Source organism: Thunnus albacares, chromosome 7 (assembly GCF_914725855.1).
Source record: "Thunnus albacares chromosome 7, fThuAlb1.1, whole genome shotgun sequence".
NCBI classification, from domain to species: domain Eukaryota; kingdom Metazoa; phylum Chordata; class Actinopteri; order Scombriformes; family Scombridae; genus Thunnus; species Thunnus albacares.
Window position 1 is genome coordinate 24,779,282 of NC_058112.1, and position 24,736 is coordinate 24,804,017.

Consider the following 24,736-nt stretch of genomic DNA (forward strand, 5'->3'; position numbering starts at 1 on the left):
TTATTCTCTATTCTGCCTTCCTACACGAGATACAAGCTTGGCAAATACTGCCAGGAAAACTTCAAATTCAAAGGAATGCAGAGTATTTTCATTGAAATGTAGCTGACAGTAAGGCTTTTGAGAACATTAAACCGATCAAACCGATCAGTACACCACGTACTTCTCTTCATACAGTACATACTAAGCCCGGACCGCATCACTCATATGAAATACCTCCACAACCGTGGCCTTCCACTCATCCACTGATTACCATGAAGTAGGATTATCCTGGCTGCAATCAAAGTGCTATTAATGACTTTTGTTTTTGCATTACTAAATTACAAGTAGGTTTTGTGTAAGGGGTAGGAAAAGTTAAAGAAAAGCATCTCGAAGTTGAGGCAAAAGATCTGTCGCTTTTATATGTTCAATCGAAGATGTTCCTACACTACATGGTCATGTAGGGTTTTATATTCAGACGTATAAATGCGCGCTCAGGTAAAAAGAAACTTTGTGTAAGAACCTCAAGTGCATCAAATGTTTATTTGTACAGGATGCCTGTTAAACATGGAAGCCTAGAATGTAAACACATGGTTAAACTTCCATCTAAACCACACAAGCATACACAAATTAAAACAGATATTACTCACCCATTTTTCAGAGCAACGGTGGTAAATGTCCGGTCGGGATGCGAAATTCAGCAGCTTTTCCCGCTTTGATCCACATCTCTGTCAAGAAGAGGAGAAAGCCATAAGCTCCCGTTTGGTGGTGCCTGCAAGATCCAGTGATTTCCCTCAGACTGTCCCCGTCACAGCCGTGTCTGTGCCCCAGCTCCAGCTCCAGTCTGAGCCCCAGACTCAATCTCAGATCCAGGCTCACTCCCTCCTTCAGCCACAGTCTGAGCCCCAAGCTCAGGGCAGCACGGCTCGCCTGCCACCGGCTGGGTCCAGTCCTGGTGAGGCCTGAAACAATAGGAGGCCATGAGGCTGTCTGCAAGGCTCTAGCTAAGCCTGTCTGCTAGTTAACAAGTCTTTGAATGAGGAATGTTAGCAAACAGACAAACAGCATGTCTGATGCATGCAAATAGCACAACCAGTCCACACATGAATAATTCAGCAGTCTATATGCTGCTCTCCCACATTACTCCCTCCCTCTTCCCCAATGAAATGCCTTCACTTGAATAATTGTGGTAAAGTATTCAAACCTCTGCTTTACTAACAGGCTTGGTCGCGAAATCAGCTTTAATACTTCATACAAACATGCAATAACGACACAAAGTGGCCATGCAGAGACACAAGATGCAGGGCTACGTCTGACATTTCGCTGCAACATTTTCGAAATTTGCGATTTACTACATTTTCTTTCTCTTATTGCTTTTTAATGTCTTTTGTTTGCAGTTGGCACCTGTCCCAGAAAGAGCTCGGCTCAGCTCACCACTCATTCCCCTGTTAGGAGAGCGAGTCGGTGTGAAAGAGAGAGAACAAGGGTGAGCGAGAGACACAGAGACAGAGAGAGAGGACAAGGAATAGGAAAGAGAAGGAGAGACAGACAGTGAAGACGAAGGAGGTGCGGTACTTCATGCCAGTCGCTGACGAAGGACATGTCTTTAAAACACAGATGTGCACCACGCTCAGATATTGGTCACATTCTCTGCTTGTCATCCATAGTGGTCATCAGGACCACGAGCCTACAGCAAGCAGGTTACCCGTGAGAAATGGCGCCCCAGCACTCCAGGTGGAACAAGGCCCATCACATGGCGAAACACCACCTTGACGAATTTCCATCCAAAAGGAGAAAACTAAATAAATACTACGAGAAACCCATCAGCGGAGAAAAAAAATAGGAGGACGCGGTACATTCTTAGAAAATAAAATATAGAAAAACAGAAGGAACAGCGCCAAAATCCAAAGTGATGCAAAAATCAATGCGCCAAAAGTAAGAAAAGGCCGCTAAAAAGCAACTTGTTGCCAGGTTTTGCAGAGCTGCTGTGCAGCTAGTTGGAGGCAGAGGGTTAAAATCCAGCTAGTAGTGAGTGAAAAAAAGCTCCGTCTATGGAAGGGCGGGCTGTGGGGAGGCCCTGACTGTAGAAATAGCAGCAGACTTTTTTTCTTTTTTTTTCCCTCGCAGAGCTTAAGTCTCCCCCTTGCGTGTGGCTGGAGCAGAAAGAGTGGAGCAACCGAAACAGAGAGAGAAAAAGAAGAGAGAGAGAGAGAGAGGAAGAGAGGAGGAGACAGTGAGCGCACAGTGAAGGGGAGAAAAGCTCCGCTGATGATGAAATAGGAGGTGCGGCGGAGCGCACTTTTTCATCACACGTCCAACACGGCAAGGAACTGTATTTGCTCTGGAGACGGGGGAGAAGGAGGGAGGAAGGGAGGTAGGGAGCATAAGATGGGTGGGAGATGGAGACACAGAAGGAAAGAGAGAGAGAGAGAGAGAGAGAGAGGGAGAGAGGGAGGGTGGAAAGCACTGAATGTGGGAGGGGTGGAGGAGGAAGAATGACACAGAAATCCACTCCTCCGGCAGTGCGCAGACGCAGTGCACACACTCACACGCCATACTGGGATACACTATACAGTACCTCAGCTACTATATCAACTAGTGAAAAGAAAAGCGAGGAAAAAGAACACACAATCATTCAGAACGGACCGCTCTGCTGAAGAATCCTTGAAATATGCAACACTTCTGAGAGCTGGTTGAATTATTAACCTTATCTCTTACTGTAGTGGGGCTCTTGTTGCTGCAACAGTCTTCGGAGCACACTCTGAAAGGAGCACACATTCTCGGAGTGCATTAACTCTTTAGCATGCCACAGTGACTAGCGTGAATGCACAGAATAGACCAGACACGCACACGCACACACACACACACACACACACACACATACACACAGGAAAAAGATAAGCTTCCAGAGTGTTTATTTCAGTAACATGTGGCAAAGAACGCACAGCTAAGACCCTCCTCCTTGCCCCAGCTCTGTCACAAAGCAAGCTGAACGCTGAAGCTGAACCCTTGCAGCTATTTTGGCACAAAGTCAAAAGGCTGATAAGCATTTTTGGGTGAGACTACGCTGCTTTTCCTCGAGGAAAAACAGCTGCCACTCGCTCAGTGACGTGCATTCAACAGTTCCGAGAAAATTTCGAGAGAAACCCCAAGAGATGCTGATTTGTCCTGTTTAAAATGGAGGAGGGATAAAAAAGAAAACATGACGGTCTAAACAATTTGTTCAGACCGAATCCATGCGCTGAGCGTAAACCGGACAGCGAGAGAAGTAGAGGGAGAGACCTAAACAGCATGGCTGTTGCCACCATCTTAGATTGTATTGATTATTCTTTGCTGTAACGTCTGTCTCTCTCACACACGCTAGCTCTCTTTCTCTCCCTTTCTGTCCCTCCCTCCCTCTTTCTGCCTCTGTTCTGCCACCTCTACTCGGCGATCAGCATTTGGCTTTTTCCATTTGTGGCAGATTACTGTAACGCTATTGTACAACAACTTCCTGCCTCTTTTGGCTCTGGTTCTAAAAACTGCAAAGGCAGAGCTCGTGGCTTTAAACTTTTTCCCCTCGGCCTTGAACTACAGGAACTCTATAAGGAAAGAAAGGGAGGAAGGAGATATGTAAAGTGTATCTGTTACTGAGGAACTATTTTTATTGCATTTCTGCTTTATAAACTGCTGAGAATTAAAGAGGGCAAGAGGGGACTACATGCCTAGCAGAGACAATGAAAGAAAAAAAAGGTGGGGGTTAAACTTTTCTTACTTTTACTCTGAATACTTTCTGTTGGTTTTGGAGGGCACTGCGTTATTAGTGGGGCTCAAGCTCACGCACATTTGTCTAACATGGCTGCTACTGCTTCAGGCTGCACAGTTTGTGAGGGCTGCTTTCATAGCACGGCCACCACCCTGTTCCTCGCCGGCTGTCTTCCTTACTACAGCAGCAACAGAGAACTGGACTCTCAGCACAGTCAGGAGAAAATGCTAGCATTATTTACACTAACTTAGTGCAGGAAGCCCGGATTGAAATTGATTTGTTCTCTGTTCTCTTTCTCCTAAATGAGATACGTGCTCGGTTCAGGCGTCTACATTGGCATGAGCTATAGAATCCTATCAGAAGGAGTGCAGCCACACGTCACATCTCGCCATGCGTTTTAACCAATTGAGAAACCCGTGACTTCATCATGGCTTCAATGTATAAAGCTGTAACGTGTATATGTTAAGAGACCTTATTTGAGAATACCTCGGTATATGAAACAAAGCTTGTTAGAACTGCAAGCATTAAAAAGGAGCAGTTTTAGAGAGACATACTGTGTGTATTCATGCTTAGTGTGCATACTGCACTTTGCAAGGCATAAAGTTCATTTGAGGATACAGTTTTGGTTTTGGGTCGCCTGCCAGCTTAAACCACTGTACTCATCTACATTGTTCCTCTGATGCGTTTTCCAATACTTGATCACAATTCTTTAGTTGTAATTTATCAGATTTTAACGACTAATATAGACTCTCTTTTTAAAGTGACTAAATACGTTTCACTGTTTTAGATGATATGCAGTGAAGCTGCTTTGGAATGTTTAGTATTTTTTTTTACAGCTTTTTACCACCATATTTTTCTTGATTAAATTATCAAATATTCACAGTGCAACAGAAGGTAACTTTAATTTGCATACTTAAGAGAACCAAAGTAAAGAAAAGCAAAAGCCTTTCATCTGGAATACATGGCTGCAACATCTGTGTGATACAGAATCAGTCAATTAGGCCAATTCATAATACAATGTGAAACAAAATGGCAGATGGTGCCATGTTATGGACGACTCGATATCATTTGACTATACTTTTTTGAAAAAAAAAACAAACAATGAAAAAACAAACAAACAAAAAAACTTGCCTCTTAAACTGCAAATCTTTTTAGTTTATAAAAAGCATCAGATGACTATTGAAATTTTTGTTTTATATCTTTAAAAAAAGCACAGAAAAATCCTATAAAAATACTGCAGTAGAATAAATCTGTTCAAAATGGTAAATTCATATTTTGAATGGAAAAACATGCTGCTTTTATATATATATATATATATATATATACATATATTATATATATATATATATATATATATATATATATATATATATATATATATATATATATATATATATATATATATATATATATGTATATATATATATATATATACCTTCTATAAAAATAATAGCTTTTTTTAAGCTTTTTTTTTTTTTTTTACTATTATTTGTATTATTATGTGGATATTAGGGCCTTGAATAAACTTTTGGACTGAGTGAGCTCTTGGCCTCATACAGTGTGTGTGCTGTGGTCTGCTGAAGTCAGGAGGGTACACTAAAGACATATTTCAGCAGTTTTGCGTTGTCTTAAAAGACATTTGTCAGTCAGAGTAAATACTCTATTACAGAAAGTTCACATCAGGGGACAAGACGAGGACACATTAAAAAAGCCACAGTTTTTCAATAGATTTCTCTATCTAGCTACAGGAAACAGTGAGGAGAGCAGCAGGAATATGAAATTGCAGTGGGCAGGGGATCCGAAAAGACAAACAATATTTGCACTTAGTCATTTGCAAACATCAAGGAGGCATTAGGAGGTTGATGGGGTGGGGAGCTGGGGTTCTGTGCTTGGTCAGCAACAACCACTACACCAACATACTAGACATGATATGAGGCAAATAAAAACACATAGATATTCTAATGGACTTATTCAAGCTAACCACAAAAGTATCCCTACACTATGAGGGGAGACTTTTTGCTCTCCAGGAGCAGGAGCAGAGTCTATGAGGTGGTCTTGCTTAAGCCCTGCACGTGTCTAAACAACTTCTCTATTACACCCGAGACCTTTGAGGGCACTCCCCATCGAGCAGGGAACAAAGGCCATGACCCCTAGGTCAAAAGCGTTACACGGGAGGCCAAGCGGGCCCATTGAATGTTCCACTGCTGTTTGCTTTAAGAAGGTAAAGATTACTAACACATTAACTAATGCCGATTAGGGGGTTATCCCTCGTGGGACAGAGGTCCCAGGGCAGCACATCATGTCTTATTAACACAACCTGACCTTTGACCCCACCAGTCACCTCAGGCAGCTGACTGTGACCACCACTTTCTGCTCTCTCTGCTTGACACACACACACACACACACACACACACACACACACACATACATACACACACAGACAAGAAATGAAGAGTATCACAGCAAGGTGCACCACAGCTTGAAAAAAATAATTGTTATCTGGACAAACATGAATAAATGATACAATATAATCACTGCACAGTATTTGCAGTGCTGATGCACCCCTGCTCCAAAAATCCAGGGTGTTTCACTTGCATTAGCAGGCTGTGCAGGATCTATGCACCTGAAAATAATCTTGAGTAATATTTCCAATAATTATAAACTACTAATTAAACATAATTAATTCAAATAAGTTATTTTCAAGGCCTCCGACTTCAAAGCACGTGTTCTATCGAAGTTCATAAAATGGGGGCATGTGCAATAAAGCTCTCATCACAAAATGGTGGACATAAGACATGCGCAGTATTGATGTCCCAGATATATCATATGATGATCATGATGTCCCAGATGATCATATGATAAAAAACCAGTAAGGGAAAATTTCCTCACAAACTCTTTCTGCCATGTTATTCAATATTACTTTTGCATCAGCAGAGAGCTGAAAGTAAAATGTCGTGCTAAGCTTATTTAACCCTCTGTGTCCGGACAGAGCAAGCCCATAATAGGCTACCTTATAATGCAACATAGTTCAAGCTCACCCTTTTCGAAATTACAGCACATGATCAGGTCATTTGCAGTCGTCCCTCCGTAAGCAAAAATATCACACGAATATGAATTAACTGGAATTATTATTAATAATAATAATTGTTGAATTTTTCCTAAAGTGTGTTCCCAAAGCTCAAGTTCATGTTTGTGTAAGAAATGAAAATAATGACATGCCTTTTTTTTTTTTTTTCCACAGGTTGCTCCTACATTTAAAACTTGTATGTATGTAACTGAGAATGTTTTATGTATTAAATATTTCAATTTTACAGGTAAACTCGTGTTGTAAAATATATTCCATTTTGAATTTGTTGTTGGGTGTAAAAGCAAATGAAGACAACTAACTGGTGGCTGCTTCCTTTTTCCTGCCTTTATATTATATTGCCCTTATATAAAATTTCAAAAAAACGCATTAAAACAAATGTTAAATAATAATTTATTAAGAATATATAATGGGGAAAATGTGATGCAAACATGTGAAACATTTGAGTTAATTTAATTCCTTCATTCCTTCATTAAATACTTCATTATAAGGTTTTAGAGGTAATTAATGAAAAAAACATCAATGAAACTGATTTTGTTTTAGCAAATATATTATAGTTAATACTTTATTCAATTTTCTTTCTGGAAGTAATGCATCATTACACTGAAGCACATGCACATATCTCCCCCCAAAACATTTTAATCTAATAAAGCTAGATTTTTCTGCTCCTTAGAGAAATTCAAATCAGAATTTAGTAAGAATTATGGAAAACTGTCCCAAAAAAAGGAGTGTTTATTTAAATTTTTCAAAGTTTGCTGTTCAGAATGTTAAAGAAAATATTAAAGAAAAGAGTTTTCAGCCCAAACACACTATTTAGACACATTTTCAATTTTGAGAGAGCAACTTCTGTCCGAATTACATGTTCACACCTGTGATATAACCACCCGCATTTTTATTTGAATTTAAATTAATACATTTTATTATGGTGACTTTAAATGTAATATTTGATTATTTGATCTATTCCAATCCTTTTTTTTCTCAAGAAATATACCCGATCATTTGGTGGTGCATCACTTCAATTGCTTGTAAATGCATGAATTACTGTATTTAATTAGATTAATTTTGTTGGAATTTAGTTCAGTCGACTTCGCCTGACATGTGCTCTGCTATGCTCCTCTAATCTCAAAGCGCAAAAGCATTTTTACATGTGCCAAACGCCTATCAATCGACTTCTGATCTGCTGCCTTCACATTTAACAAATCGAAAATATTAAATCACAAGAAATCTTCATCGATGGTATGAGCTGTGTTTAAAATAATTTTCGGCATTTTCTAAAGATACTTTTTTTAATTTTTTTTTTTTTTTTTTTTTTACATCAGCCATGTATTCATCCTAACAAGAAAATAGACAAACACTGACTCACCTTGTTGTTTCTCACAGGATTCTGAAAGAAGAAGAGGAGAAAAAGAGAGACAGAGAGAAAAAGAGCAAGGGAGAGCTTCTCCTGGGAACAAGCTGGAAATTATGGACCTATTCGATATCAGACCTCAGAGTGGACAACCTATCCAAAGAGGGACGCGCCCTAACTGTAACTAACAACTACTTCTGGCAGCCCCTCAACAGCCAAACATATTGTCCTGGATCAGGGCAGCTTTCGTATGGCAGCATTCAACTAGGGCAGCTTAGGCAAGAAATCCACATTAAACTACAGAATCGATAATGATATTAAAATGCTGATAACAATTCACAAAATTTACACTGAATGTGCTTATTTATGAGATATAGGATATTAGATGGAGCTGTAAACTATGAACTCTTCAAGATTTCTCTCATCAAACTTGCATATAAAGCAGACTACATAAAATTATAGCTTATACGAGGATTTTCACACCTTGAACCAGCTGAGACATTAAGTCAGTGCAGACTATTTATTTAACATAAATATTATAACGTAAATGTTTTCGAGATTTTTTTTACTCCTGTGGTATTCTACGACCCGAAATCAGACGCTGATACTGACATAACCTCACTATCTAAGTCTGAAGATCTAAGTTTTCAATCGAGGCTCTGTGACATAACTACATTATACCAGAAGTAAACAGAAGTATGTTATAAATTAATATATCAGATGAGATTAATTATAATACTAAATTATCTAATGATTAAAGATTAATTGAACTCCTTTAAATAGAGTGACTATTTATTAATTGTAATACCCATGTTATTGTCATCACAAGAGATATTTCAATGTAATAAAAATGTTATATTATTTTAGCTACAAAGATGTTATGTGGTGTTACCTACACCACACTGAAAATACTCATATAAGGCACTAAGTTAACTGAAGTACCGGGACAAATTCTCAAAAGTCAATGACGCGTAATAATAAAAAAGTAAATTCTCCTTTTCTGTCCACTTGACCAGCCTGCGCCGGGCTTCTACATACCTGAGCTCCCCCTTTGCAGTTTTCCCCTGAGGGCTGCTAATACCTACTTTAAACAGCCTTGGCCATTTTGTTTTATTCTTCCTCAACACTAAGCCAGGAGTGCACAGGCCTGGCATTTTAGGGGCCACGTCACAACGCCTGTGTCTGCGCCGCAGGGCTGCAAGGAGTCCAGCAGCAGAGCCATACGCACTCAGTGGTTCACTGCCTCAACAAACACTTTAAGCGTGCTGTTTTGTTATCTTACACGCTCTCTCTAGCATCCTTGCTCTACTGAGAACAGCAAAACACGCACCTAATACGCTTTATCCATTTCATAAACATGCTCTCCACCTGGTGCCTTCTCCAACACAGAGCCACTGAGCCTTCAGCTCCTGAATCACTTCATACACTTCACTTTCTCTCCTCTGGTTACCACAGTAAAGTTAGCTCTGTTGCAAAATAGCTTTGAGCAAAGACAACAGACAAGGTTGGAAATATTCTAGATACACATCCAATTCATGGTCAGTGCCATTTAATGAGGTTGATAACTGCCTCTATCTTTCTGCACAATAAATGTGGAATCTATTTAAAGGGGGAAACAATACTGATATTGATTTGAAAGTGACAATGATCAAAACACTGATTAGATAAATTCCACTTGGTCTGACAGACTGTAATTGATGTGCATAATGTTATTAGCAGAACGATATTTAGAAAAGCAAACGCTTCATAGGACAGCTGCATAAACAGAGGTTTTATTACTCCATGGGCTATTTTAGTGGCTCTTTCAATTCCAGTAAAATATTATTTTTAAGAGGAGCAAAATAATATGTGTTTAAGACGTGCTTCAAATTACAAAGAAAACAAAGATAGTGCCAACACTATGCATGTCCAAAAGTATACATTGCACAAATGTATTATTATATTAAATGCATTAGTTCCTACACTGTCCTTAAGCTTTTCCTGTGTTTCTGTCCATATTTCAGTACATGGTTATCTGAGGACATACTGTAAAGGGACATTACACAGTACACTATATAACACAGGACAGTATATAGAGGTCCATTTCTGCGTTCTGAGACAATAACTAGCTGGTGACTTTAAATAGACATCGGTTTATACAAATATAAAGATTTGTTCCATTACTCTGTATTATGTTTGTGACCCTTTGACGAGCAAGTCGGCACCAAAAAAGCTCGATCATCCGAGGACATTCAGATTTCACAAAGGAATTGTTTCTGAAAACCCGAAACTTTGGGATATACGCACATTCTTTCAGGTATTCCTGTGTGTTGACAGTCGGTTGATTGATGTGTTTAAAACAGAGGTTTGTATCTACGGTACATTGGGTTGCTCCAACAGGTTATAACAGATACACTAAGCTACTGGGTACAGAAAATAAATATGCAAATGGAATTCTTTTAATGTTTTAAGTTGTCTGTTCTCATTCTTGTGTAAATGTGCAATAACTTCTCACCTGGAAATGTTCAAAGTTTGTGTTTTATATAAAGCCGTTTGAGCTGCCTTTAATGTGAAGTGTGTGATAAAAATGTTTTTTTTAAATTATTACTACAATCATTATTATCATAAGGGTTATTTCTCATGTTATTAGAATAGTTTTGTGGGAACGAGCAGCTCTTTTCCTCATGATTGTGGCCACAAACACATAAAAGAACTTGCAGTTTATTGATGCTAAATTCTTACAATACTTTCTGTGATTCAGGGTCCCTGTGTGTAAATTATATGCCCTGCTTATGCTAAACTGTGCTGACTAGATGGTGTGTAACAGTTCTCTGGTCCGCCCATCATCATCATCAGGCTAAAGGTGTGGACAGCCTGCGGGAAACTGTGATATGACAGCCCCTGACCTCTCACACCAGCTTAGAGAGGCAGAGGGTCATGCAGAGGACATGGCGGTGGAGGGAGAAGTCAATCTTATCCTTCCGTTCCGCCACAGGCCTGTGTGCAGCGACAGCAAGATGAGCTAGAGGGCTTTCCAAAATCCACACTCGTTTGGCTGAGAGCAAGGCATCAGGGCCGTATGTGTTTCAAAGGAAACGCTGAGGAAAGCGTTTTTTGTGGCAGCACCCGTGCACTTGACAGTGTGTATTAGCCTGTCTCTGTGTCTTTGCTCCGTCCCCACCCCAACTCAATATCCCTCAACACCAATATCTGTCATCTTTAGTAGCCAGAATGGCATGCAGCCCATTTGTCCCACAGCGGAGGAAAATTCTACCTCGTCTCATCTTGATATGGTTCACACATGTATGGACAATTTTTTGTCATTATCTCCACACATTATAAATATCTCCAGCTCTGCTAAGCAGTAGGGCCGAGGGGTTAAAAGGCAGGAGGCACCAAAAATGAGAGGGAGAGAAAAGCATCAGCTCTCGGACTGCTGTCAATTGCCTCTGTAATGGGGGGGTGATATCCTGGCACAGAACCAACCACTAATGCCCCTTAAATGTCAGAGACTGCAGAAAGGAAGGGAGACAGCAAAAAACGAGAGCACATTCATATTTCAGTACAGCAGATGCTATAATGCGATGATGTCTCACAGTGAGTGCACACGAGGACACCAGGAGAGAGAAAAAGAGAAGGCAGCAGACATGAAAAAGGGGAAATGAAAAAACGAAAAAAAAAAAAGGACTTAGCAGCAGTGATGGAAGCAGCTCCATCTGATGGTTGTCTCTATTCGACAAAGTTCAGAGTGGATCTGTCTCACTCATTCTCTCTCTCTCTCTCTCTCTCTCTCTCTCTCTCTCTCTCTCTCTCTCTCTGCAGACGAAAATCTGGTGGGGTGGGGGTCGGGGACGGGGTTGAGTCTGGTGTTGGGGGTGGGGTTGGACTGCTGGAGAGAGTGATCTTTTTTTCCAGCGGGGTGAAAGGCGGACGGTCATGTGTGCAGAGCTCATGACAAAAGGCCCTTTTATGTGCAGCGTATGCAGATAGAGGAGGCTCCTTTGTGCACAGATGGAGATCCCATGCCTGGGTCTGCCTGCGGCGGAGAGGGAAGGGAGGGAGGAGAGCAGAGAAGAGTGTTGGTGAAGGGAAGGGAGGGGAAGGAGGGGTGTCTCTGGCACTGAGTGCCATCACTGTGTCTGGTGGGGGGAGGGGGCAAACCAAGCCGTCCTGGTCCTGCCAGGTTCATACATTAGGGAGGAGGGGCCACAAGGCTCGCTAAGAGGATACCGAAACTGGTAACCCCATAGTGGGATCTCAGAGAGAGCCACATCTACTGCCTAACAAGTGGGCCAGGGTAAAATATTATTTGCAAATAATCCTTAGTGTTTGTTGGAAAAGCATGCTATGCCACATGTAGCGGCAGAGAGTTTAGACAAGCACAGGAAAACATCAGAAACTTACCAGATACTAACCGAAGATTATGGGGTTACAAAAGCTTAGCCTACTTTATTTAACACCTAACAGGTTGAACAATCAAACACCTGTATCACTGAACCACAGCTGTACTTTTGACCAGCTGAAAAGGGGCCAACAGATCATGTGAGCGATCAAGGTGAAAAAATGTTTCAAATGAATTCCCTCATAGATGCCTTTGCCGTGTCAGTAGTAACTGTGTGTTACACTATTATCTGGGTGACCAATGTACTGTATCTGTTATGCCTGTGATTTATCAGTCTCTGGATAAACGCGTCAGCTAAATGTTAAATATGTCTATTCTATCCTGGTGCCACCTCTCCCCGGAGAGATGAGGTGACTCCCACTGACATCCCGTCTGCTGAGAAGACGTCACATCCGATAAGCAGGCCTCCTCCCACTGACCAGGACATCTTAACACTAGAGTCAGACAGATTCCTATCCTGCCAGAGCACCAAGTCATATGGCCCTTTTCACCAGTGGACAGATGGACAACACCCCCCACGCCGACAGGCACGTTAACCCCTTCACATGAAGCTGAAGGTGCTGATACACTTGCACCGAACTGAGAGTTGTTAATATTCACATGGAAGAAAGTGCAGACACTTGAAATGCAGAGTTTGCTTATAGAGATCTGTCTGGGGATGCGTTAACGAAAACAATTGATGGCTATTGACAAAAGGTTAGCTAGCTAGTGAGGCCTTTAGCTCACTATGGTAAGCTTGTTAGCTAGAGAGGGGGCATTAAACATCTTTTCCCCACTATAATACAATTTTGATGCCCTCATATGAAACTCTGAGTTTGTGGTTTTTGACTTTGGGTGGTCAAGAACATGATAAATATGGTGTTCAAGGTTAAACCAAACAAATTAACTATAAAGCAAATTAAACATTACAGCAATTATCCTGAGGCATACACACATTCAAAAGCACTGAATATCTAAATAATCACAATTCAATTGTATATTTCAAAGTCACCAACAGCTGATTTTTTTTTAATCAATTTTAATTGAAATCATTTTCTCTCTGTCAGTCACTGACACATGTCATTAGCTACAAAGGAGAAGGAGAGGTGACCTTTTTCTGTGTATGCTCAGTGTTTAATATGAAAGTCTAATCCTTTGAAATATGGCAGTAACCACACTGTTTTATTCTTGGTTGAAACAACAACAAAACCCAACTCATAATCACTTGGTTTCCCTAAAGTCCACAATTGTGGGACTGGACTGGACTTTCGAAGACAGAAAACTAGACCCATTGGAAAGCATAATTTATACAAGGATTGCCTTAATGTTGGTTAGCTTTGAATAAGCTGCCAATAATTGTTAGCCTTCTAGCTAGCTTCACCCGTAGCATGGCTGTTAAACATGACTTTAACATTATTAAGATACAATTAACACTCCTGCTTGTGTAAAACTGTGGGCAGCCACTGCCAACTAAGGAGCTAAAACAAGCTAACTATATGCTAACATTACCTGCCAGTTAATGAGTGCACCTGGTGATGAGAATTACACATGTAACGAACCAAAGAGGCAAGATAGTTTTCTCAGGCGACAGCAGAATGTTGAACTTACATTCAACAGGTAGTCAGAGAAGATTCCCATGTGTTTTTTTGTAAATAAATGAATGTCTTTCTGCTGCCTAGAGGTCAAAGATTAATAAATACAGCTAAATTCACATTAAACTCCTAGAGATACAGTATCTAGCCATGCCAGTAGTTGACATTTTATTTAGCAAGGTTTTATAATTTTGTTTAGAATGCTTTATGGTGTTCCCATATTTATCCGCAGGTGCACACCATAATATTTTTCAATAACATCTGTCTAAAAATACAGTTTTAAGTTTTTCACTTAATTTTAAAGTCCAACAACAAAATTATTTAAGGTGTTATTTCTTTGGAGAAATATTTCGGTGTCTGTGTTTGATTGACAGTAACTGGCAGACTGAGCTCTAGTGGCATCGGCAGGACAACAAAAGACAAAGTTAACCAAAACTTGAGCTGTAGTCTACAAGTCATGGGCAGCCAGTGTTTTGTTAGCAGTGGTATTTAAAAGTAAGTACCACACCAGCATCTAAAATGGTCCGAAGTGACATTTGCAGATACTTTAACCTGCTGTTTACTAAATAGGATAGCCAGTAATTCATGTATGTGCTCAAATAGCCATATTATCAAGTCTGAACCATTTTATAGACCGGAGATTCGACTGCGACTTGGACTTGGACTTGCATCTTATGACTCATGAACTCTACTACGCTCTCTCCCCGGCTGTCTCTCTCAAACACGCACACATGCGAGTAAGCAAACCTGATGGCGAGCCCAACAAGGTAGACTTAGGCTGATTAAAGTGATTAGGTGTTTTTGTCTGAGTACTGTCTTGGTTTGCTGGCTCTGGCCTAACCCATGCACAGTCTGACTGCAGCCCGCCTGCCAGGAGGCCAGGAATGAAAGACTGGCACTAACCCCTCTCTCCTCTATCTGATCCCCTGTTGATACTCTTGATGCCAACAAAGGTATTTAAGCCTCTAATCAGCAGACAGGGAGAGGGAGAGAGATATGGAGGCATGCTTGTTTGATATGGACAGTAAAGCAATAGGCTTAAATTCACAATAGGGTAAAGGATTAGGACCACTTTTCAAACATTAAGTTGCACTGTTTAGGTCAAAATTTGTATTTCAAAATCTTTTTTTTAACTATCTTCTTCATTTGATCTTTATCTCATGACTTAAGTGCATTTACTGTAAGTAAAATTAATACATAATAACACCTTCTCCTGGATTTATTTCATCAGACTACTTCTATCAAAGAGCACATTGTGCTAATATATTGTTCCTCATTGAATCAAGAAAGGTGATATAGAAAATGAAAATAGTGAAAAGTGCAAATAGAATCAGAAACTGGGTGAAACAAAGACACAAGGATGATGAAGATGGAGATGAGGACGGAAACTCTTGAAAAAACTGGCATGTTCGATATCCGCCTGTCTCAATTGACCTGTAAAATCTTCGAGACTGGAACAAATGCAAATAGCGCTGACTTGCTCGCACTAAAAAATCCTGAAGGCTTTTCAAATGAGCTCACTCTCACAATGGTGGGGTGCCCAGAGCAGGGTGAATATACGGTCTGGGCTCTGAATGGCACAATGTGTGAGAGCCAAACAGGGAGCTGTGAAGTGAAGGCTCAGGACCCTCCAGGCTGCCTGCCACTGTGAGCTGAGCCTTGGCTGCTTCCACAGCACAAAGCTGACCAGCACCACTACACTACAGTCCTCTGATCGGCAATGCCGGGCTTACACTGCACTGCAGGCCTGTGCTCAATGCAAACACACTAAATTCAAAACCGAAATTCAAATCAGAAATGAATAATTCTAATATTAATTTTGAATAATATTGAAAAAGTAATGTGGAGCACATAATCCCCCTAACGTTTGAAAACTCTAGATCAAGTGCATACTTTTAAAGTTCTTTAAAGCTCTTAGTCCATCTCTGCTGTCTAAATTAAGTATAAAAGAATCACTTTTCGAACTCAAGCAATTCAGTTTAGACTGCAGTAAGACCTGCTTTGTAGTTTATCAGGTTTAGTTGCCACCTCTTTGCATGTTTGTCTGGTGGTTTCACAACAAATCTCACAGCCAAGAGATAAAAGGTTTGAATGCCGAAAACAGCAAATGTCCATCATCAGCCAAGCAATATCTCTAAGTGCCTTTAAGCAAGACACTAAAGCCCCTTCTGCTATTTCTAAATCAACTAAATGACATGGGAAATCCTGATATATAAAGCTTCATTTAGTCATCCCAGTAATTTATGAAACATGCTTTGATTCTTTTTTCTGCTTCATCAATATATATTGTACCTGTCAACAATGTCTATTCAAGTTTTCTGTAGTAGGAGTATGTTTCTTTTTTTCTTTTGGTGTGAGCGCCGATTAATTATATTCTTAGCAACAATAGAACACAATAGTGGTTTAAATTAATGATCTTGAAAAAGTGTTGTAGAGCCAATAAAAGCTCTTTGTTATTTTATAAGCATTGGTGTTATTTAACAGCCAAGTTACAATACTTCACTTATTAGTATGCCTTCAACTCTAATTCTCTAAAGCTAAAACGTTTAAAATCTAGTGTCAGTTATTACAGTGAACAGAAATGAGCATTTATTGATGATTACAGCTGAGAAAAAACATTCTTCATAAGAGCCTTTCTCTTGTTTCTCTCTGCTAATTCAGAATATTACAGCAGATTTACAGTTTTCATACTGCATACTCAAGTAAGAAATTCAACCAAATCATTCAGCATCAACTTTGCTAAATCTAAATCCGATCATAATTTGAGTGCAGTAATCAAAAGTTCCAAAAAACAAATAAACTAAATATCAGTTTTGTTGATGTACAGTACGTTTAAACAGCACCACACTGTACAGACCCATTCTCCTTTCCATGAGTGAGGAATGTTTTGGTAATATCTCTTTAAGAGGAGGCTGAGCCTACAGCTGTGAGAGCTCTCTGCTTTGTTGCTCCTCTTATTTCTACTTTCAAACTTCATTTTCAGCCCTTGCAAAGATTTTCAGAGCTGCTCTCTGGACATTGGCAGGCACTTTCACCAGCAGCCAAACTTCCCAGCATGCCTTGTGGCAGGGCTGGCTTTGTTCACTAAGTTAACTGTGAAGTTGCTCAGCTCGACACGAGATACAACCCCTCTTCACTCTTATCCATGCAGTTTCACATGTGATGCATAATATGCTGTCGGCAGAGTAAAGTTTTCATATGGATACTGTATTTACAACTCTTAATTTTGCAGTCTTTCATTATACCGATATTAAATATTCTTTTAAGAATGCCTTAAAACGTTTGATGCTTGACTGTAATTTGAAAGCTGTGGTTGAAAGAACCCTGCTAACTTCCAAACAGTGGTTATAACTGACATATTATAATGTTTTATATCAAACTTCTTCTTTCATCATCTCTCCAAATACTTAAATCAAACCACTGCAATTAAAGACACGTCTTCAATCACACTGCCCTCAGTCCACTTTCGTAACAGATGCATCATCAAAGCTACTTAATAGCCTAAAATGGGACCTATTTTCTATGATGCACAACTAAATTACATTTAATCCTAACACCATGGAAACAGTTCCAACCCTTTACTCCAAAGTGGATATTACATCTCCATTGGATGACATGCAAGGGACAGTGCAGGCTGCCTGCAGCATCTGGTGGACACCTGTAAGACTGCAAGTCACTAGAGAGAATAAGAGAGGCCTTTGTGATTCTGCTAAGTCACCAAAAATCTGGGCCAGAGTATACTGACCCTCAGTGCTCCAGCCAATTCCACATCCTTCAGCCATGTGGGGTATTTAACCTGAGCGTTCAATCACTAAATCAAAGGCAACATAAATAACAATGAACAGTGAAAGGCAATAAAAATGTCAACACCAATCTGATCAGCCAAGACAAGACCAGGTTCTTGGGGTGGGCAGCAAATCAATCTCTGCCAGCATTTGTAATTATTTCCAAGGTCACTGACACAGACAGTACAAGCCAGAATGACCTGTGCACTTTGTTATCTTTTTCAAGTAGTTACAGTGCAATCTGCAACTCCTTGGAATAAAGAGGAGAAAGGAGAAAGATTAAGGGCTGCTTGTGCACGTTACTCAGGCCAACTTAAAATCACCCCCCTCCTACACACACATACACATTTGCACAATCTACCATATCTCTGAAATGTTATGCAGTAGATGTGTGGACACAATAAAATGAAAAAATTTGAAATATAATGTAATTCAATCCAGTATCTCTCCAATAAATACTACTCTTATGTTGAGTTTTTGTTGAGATGTTGTCAGAGAGATGTTGATTAAACTCCACAACACCTTGTGAAGCCACAGTGTGTGATGTTGTTGCATTTTATTGAATTATATTGTAACATTATATCATTATTTTGTTGTCATATTATTATCAAAACAATATAGTGTCTCTGTTATTTTTTTATTAACAACTGGACAGTGAGAAATGCAACTGCTAAATCATCCATCACAACACAGTCAGCTGCTCACGTTTTACTGGTGTTCATGTTATTATGTCCACATTCTGTGTAGAATAAGTACTTACAATGATTTCAGGGCCTCTGTTTTCTCTTTATCCATTGATCTATGGTGTAGACAGAAAGAAAGGAAAACATTGTCAGTACGTGTGAAAAAAATTATGCCTGGTGACAAAATCTTTAGCTTTCTAAGACAAAGAACATTGATTCAACATGTGTTTTAGCTCAAGCCCTTCAGACCTGTATACTATGCGTGCTGCGAGCGCTTTCATTTATGAGAGCTAATCACTACAAGTGAACCAGATCACAAAGGGACAGTCACTGACACCAAAGCAATTATTTTGTACAGGTCTAATCCCTTACACAGCACTTAGGACAGTTTTAAAGTCCACCAGGGCACACTGCGGAGCTCCCTTAACTGTTAGGGTGCAGTTTGGTCCATTTTACAGTCACTGGGGCACAGGCCTGATTGTTAAGACCAGGGAAAGTAATCCCTGGAGTCAGGCCACTAAACCTGCTCTGTCCCTGTAACCATGGCAGCAGACAGGTAGTGTCTGGGTCACAGGGCAAACATGGCCAGGCTTCAGCGCTGGCCGGCGGTTAATAAAAAACTAGCCTGGTGTGAACGCACACACGTACGGACAAACGTACGTGTGCGCACTCACACCAATGCTCATGCACACACATAAACACACACACACACACTTACAAAAACACACACACACACACACACAGATTTAGGCGAAAGTTGCCAGCTGCCCTGAGAGCCGATACGACCACAGAGCGGTACTGGGTTTCAGTTAACCAACAGTGCCACTGGATATTCAGGATGCTTAACCACTAAACACAATGAGTCACAGTGACAGGTGGATGGTAAAAATGGCCCAAAAAATGTTAAATGACAAAATTATTATAATGTGATGTGTTTGCAAAGTGATTCTCTATTTTACATTTGATTGATGACATATAAACATTAATCTTCCATCTAATTTTTAAGATGCCACCAGAGAGGTCGAGCACAAGGTCAGGATGAAGCAGGTAGGGGTTTAATATCACACTAAAATAGACAGAACCCTTATTATAGAGGCTAGACTGACTTTTCATTTACAGGATAGTCTCTGTTGCCACCAGTGAGGCTGCCTGTCTGCAGGCTGCATTTTTTTTTTTTTTAATATTATGGTCTCATTGCTTCACTCCACTGTTGCATTATGTTACATGTGCAGTCTAGACAGTCGTAAAATACATTTTAAAAAATCAAAATATTTCGGAGAGCACATGCTGTATCCCACACACCAAAATGCTGCCATTTGAATTAAAGGTAATAAATAATGGTGTGTGACGGGTAAGAGACGTTTCATCCAGTTTGATTTTTCTTCTTCACAAAATAACCCAAAAGATGGTCTAGGCTGTCTTGCCCTTTTGAAAGCAACACATGATCTCCCTTGGCCTTTTCTCCATTTACCAGCTCCCCCTCTCTCTTTTCAGTTGCTATGAGACACTCCAGCTGAAGCCAAGGCTTCCACAATTCATTACTGGAGGAACAAAAGCCAAAGCACTGGACAAAGCAGGGCAGACCAACTCAAACCAGCTCCCACTTAACACACACATCACACCTCTGAGTGCTCTGCTGACATACAAATGGCCAATTAAAACCCTCTCCTTTTTCCTTTCTTATTTATTTTTTTATTTTTTTACAATACCAGGGGGGATAGATGAAGAAAATGCTCATGATATGCAGTAAGAAGTCAACAGGTTGAAGATTTTTCCACACTTAAAGAGATCAGTTAAAGTTTTCTGTATTCTGCACAAGACATGATTCTTACCATCATCAAAAACATTGTGATAGGATTTCAGCTATATCTGGGAAATAATGTATTGCTATATGATAGCAAAAATAACAGTTAATGTGTTTAGTGGAGTAACACGTCACTTTTTTGTTTAGGATTTTGTGCCAAAGACTCAATAGGCTACAAAGCACTATCAACAACAACACCTGTCTCTGGCTTCCCACTAGCTCTGCCTCGCCAAATCATGAAACATCTCTTTTCTCCCCAACCAATCAGATCTGAATCTCTTGCTGTTCTCATGCAAAGAAAGAGAGGGGAAAGCCAATGAGAAATGGCCCTCCTCCTTCCTCTCGTATCCTACACACACGACAATCACCGTCTGAGAAATGCCATCGGACGGGCAATCAGTCATTGTAATTAGGCTGGCTGCCATTCCCAAGCCTTCATAATTCAGGCTGGAGCTGGAGGACATAGGTAGTGAGAGCCCAGCTGCCACAGCCCACCACTGGCTCACCCAAACCTCAACACAGGCCACTCCCTCTCCCCTCTCCCCTCTCTGCTCCCTCTGATGGGGGGACCAGCCGAATTATAAGGGGGCTGGCTGACTGCAAAATTAAAAACTCCCCCACTCTCCCTCCCTTCCTCCTCGTCTACATCCCAAAACCGCTCCCAATCACACTTTCTTTTCACTGCACTGCAGAATTTTGTTCTCCAAACTGCATGACTGTCGAGCACGAGAGCATATAAAATAGCTTTTAAACAGAGGAAGGGTCTTAATCTAAATATACAAAAGACATTCTATAAAAAGTGGACCAGTATAATTTTTCTTGTACAATTTATTTGAAGGTGTAAAGCCTGAAGGGAGGTACTGTCCATGCTGTTACTAGGTGGACAGAGCACTGGATTTACAGTACAGACATGGCTCACTCGTTTCTCTTTGGATTTCACAGCTAAACAGGAAGCTATGGCAGTATTCTGCAGAGATTTATTTTATTTGCTTACAGGCCGTGGTTGACTCAGAAACTGGCTTTGCCTGTTGTATAGGACCTGAAGTTTTCTTGGCAGAGAAATGAAGAACTGCAAGTTCAGCCAAAATAGACAATAAAGCAGAATGGAGAAACATGCCAAATTGCTGGGGCAATTCAGTCCAGAGGCTCATTTTTCCAAAATGATTCACACTGGAAAGGAAAGCATTTCCCTGTCCTTAGATGAACTTAGTGTGCTCTCTGTCGGCTTTTACAAGGAAGCGATGGGGGAGGGAGGAGGACGTGTGTGCGCACACACATACACATGACCACACAGCCATCACTGCAGATTCTTTGCTCACTGTGGAATTAGGTCATGCACATAAAAGCCCCAAACACAGACACACATATAAACATGCACAACTTTAAAAAGACATTTTCACAGGGGAAAACCACATACATGGAATCTTTGCAAGAAAACTCAAATAAGAGCAGTTGAGCTGGTTAAATGCCATTTTACATGTACTGTACTCTGTACTGTACACTAGCGGCTTGCACTATAACTGCAGGACAAAGCGCTTTTTAGCATGTACTCAGTGTTCAGTGCGGCAACAGCACAGTTTAGGAATGAGGGAGGACTGAAGGCAAGTTTTGCATCAGTCAGCAGTGTCCTGAGGCTGGTTTATTGGCTTGTCTGGCTCAGCTGCTTGACAGTGTTCACCTGTTCCTTCTTCCTACTGCAGGATGACAGTCAACAGTCTGTAGCAGCACAGCAAGTACGAGGAGCTCAAACTTATTCGCCATTATTTCTTCATCAATTACAAAGACTTTCTTTAAAAAGCACCTACAATAAATTCATACACTGAAATGAGTTGCGACAGCTATAACTCCTTATTAATGAATGTCAGAAAATACTAAAATCCCTTTACAATGAGGACATAAGAAACGCAGCCTGCTTCTGTATGTCAGCATAACATGATTTCTAAAGCTTGTGATTGAGGAGCTCACTTTGTTGATATCCACTCATTAAGTCTCAAGGTAAAATTAGATCTTGCATTAAGCACACATTAAGCATTAGGTTACATAGAAAAGATAAAAGCCTTCTGTATGGGTTTTCTGGGAGCTTTTATGCACTCATAAGTATGCTGCTACTAATGACAGCAAATATTTGTGCAGCTGTAGTGCATCAGTGATACCACAGATATAATATTAGATCAAAAGAATGATCAGTGAAAAATGAGAAGGCACTTGAGGAAGCACATCGAGGACCAAAAATATGCTTACACGCAAATCTTCTATGGGATGTGTAGTCTGGCGCTGCTGTTATTATTATCATCACATTGTTGGTTGTTTTACTATCAGACCACATCATTTTCATTATGCAACTTAGTGTTGAGACTTTGCTTACTCGTCACATTATTCTCAGAAATCTTTAATAGCTGCTGTAATATAATTAATGATTCACCGCGTGTATCATATAGTGATTTCCACACAGCTATTAACTGATGAGCTCTACAAGCTCTACAAACAAACTGAAAAACAGAAGGCAGCAACGTTAAGAGATGTGCACACACACATTTGGACAGACGCATGTTTGGATGATGGTAGGAAGGTTGGAAGTGAGAATAAGCAGGCCGCGTCACATTATATAACCTCTAACATTGTTGCAGAGAACAGAACGTCTGCGATTTACAAAAAAAAAAATATGTGTGTAAATACATAAAAACAAGGACAGCAAATTTCAGTGTATGACACAAAGCAGCAGCTTATTTCAACTGTTTAATGGAAGGTTTCTTAAAGGTTGTTGAAGACGTTGCTATTCTACAACTGTAAATAGAGAAAACAGCAGTAGACACCCAACCTAACCTACAGAGCTGATGAAGGGTCTCGCCAGTTTCAGGGACGCTTTTTCTGTTGCTGACAGTGACCTTTGACCACCGTGGAGAGAGGAAGTTAGAAAAACAATCCTTATGAGGAACATGACTGCTATTATTATCGGTTTTGGAGTGGCGGGTTTTACTTACTACAAGGTTTCCCACAGTTGGAGCCAGTCTAGTCTCTAGTTTTGGTAAGAAAATAGGACTAAGGGAAATATCCCTTACACTGTAAAACATCATACTGGAATTTAGTGGAATCAACTGAACCTTTGTTATTAACTATCCGTAAAACGTTTTATTAATTTCAAGTAAATTCAACTGAACATTTTTCGTTTTTACTAAAATTTTTACTTTAGTTTTTAGTCATTTTCAGATTTTTTTTCATCTGTCTTTAGTTCACCTGACTTTAAATATTTTGCCTTGAAGTAATGAGTTGAATAAATGTACAGATAGAGATGAAACTCTCCCAACGCCCCTCTTTTTTGTAATTTGAAGAAAATACACATGATGGAGACTTGCTGTGTGTATTCAATACTTGTGAAGATAAGTCACGGCTGGTTTTTTTTTTATAATAATAAAAACATGCAATCCATGATAAAGGTTAGAATTGAATTCATTCCCCTGTACACTTATAATTAAACAAGGTCATTGAGAGCAGCCTTGAGTGTTTTTTGTACTGACTGTGGAACAAAGTGGCTCTGACTGTAGCAGCCACAGCTGTACTGTAAGTTCTTTGTGACATATGAAGAACTGACTCTTCAAACTGAGAAAATGTAAATGTTAAGAAAGTCTGAAGGGATGTTAGTCAGGGTGACTGAGCATTTGTTAATACCTAAAGTTTGTTGAACCTGTTATTTCAAGTTGAACCAGTTTAATATGTTTTACAGTATACTCAACCCCAACTGACTTCTATTTTTTTCATATAAAATAGTTTGTTTTGTTAAAACAAAAGATTTCCAGGTTCATTTTTTATCCCACAGATATTGTCAAAGTCATGAAGCCTGATAATTCAGGCACATGATAATTCGGGTCATTACAGCCTCATAGATCCATTGCAGCAGCAAATACACTAACGTAGAAGAATTCAACCTACATAAAGAGTTAAAAAAGTTCAATGATTTAATAAGTTGCAATTTTATTTTGACCAATGACAATATACACACTGTAATTTAAATTTCTTTGAACCTACTGAACCACATATTACATCTTGTGGTACTAAAGTGTTGCACATTAAAGCAACTTCAATGTGTAATGTGCACTGTATTTTGACAATTAACATTTGACAATGATGTCTTCAATAATTTCTTATTGGATGTTCTCTTTATAGCTAAATCTGATTTATTAGTCTCACTTATATTCAGTGAAATATGTGTGTCTATATTTCTGTTTGGACCACACCTCTCAAAGGGGGTTTCAGACTTTTAAAGCTACACCTCTGTTCTATGTCTTTGTGCTGCATGAACATTCTTCAAAATTGAACTGAAATACTGAACTAATAATTTTCTTTGTCCTTGAGACTGCACT

The 24,736-nt window shown here is 39.9% G+C and overlaps 2 long non-coding RNA genes across 5 annotated transcripts in view; one reads left to right on the forward strand and one right to left on the reverse strand.

The window, feature by feature from the left end:
• Positions 1–24,736, reverse strand: part of LOC122986036 — a 41,936-nt gene that overhangs the window by 15,906 nt on the left and 1,294 nt on the right. Inside the window, exons 2-3 of one of the 4 annotated variants that reach the window (XR_006404230.1) lie at positions 18,652–18,690; positions 627–938 (exon numbers count right to left, since the gene is read on the reverse strand). This is a non-coding gene — a long non-coding RNA (uncharacterized LOC122986036). Of the gene's footprint in view, positions 1–626; positions 939–1,681; positions 1,781–6,759; positions 6,809–8,169; positions 8,257–18,651; positions 18,691–24,736 lie in introns of those variants that run through there. The other 3 variants (XR_006404227.1, XR_006404228.1, XR_006404229.1) reach the window with 3 other exon arrangements.
• On the forward strand, positions 2,345–10,695 carry LOC122986037. Its single transcript, XR_006404231.1, has 2 exons — positions 2,345–3,708; positions 8,187–10,695. It is a non-coding gene; the product is annotated as an uncharacterized LOC122986037 (long non-coding RNA).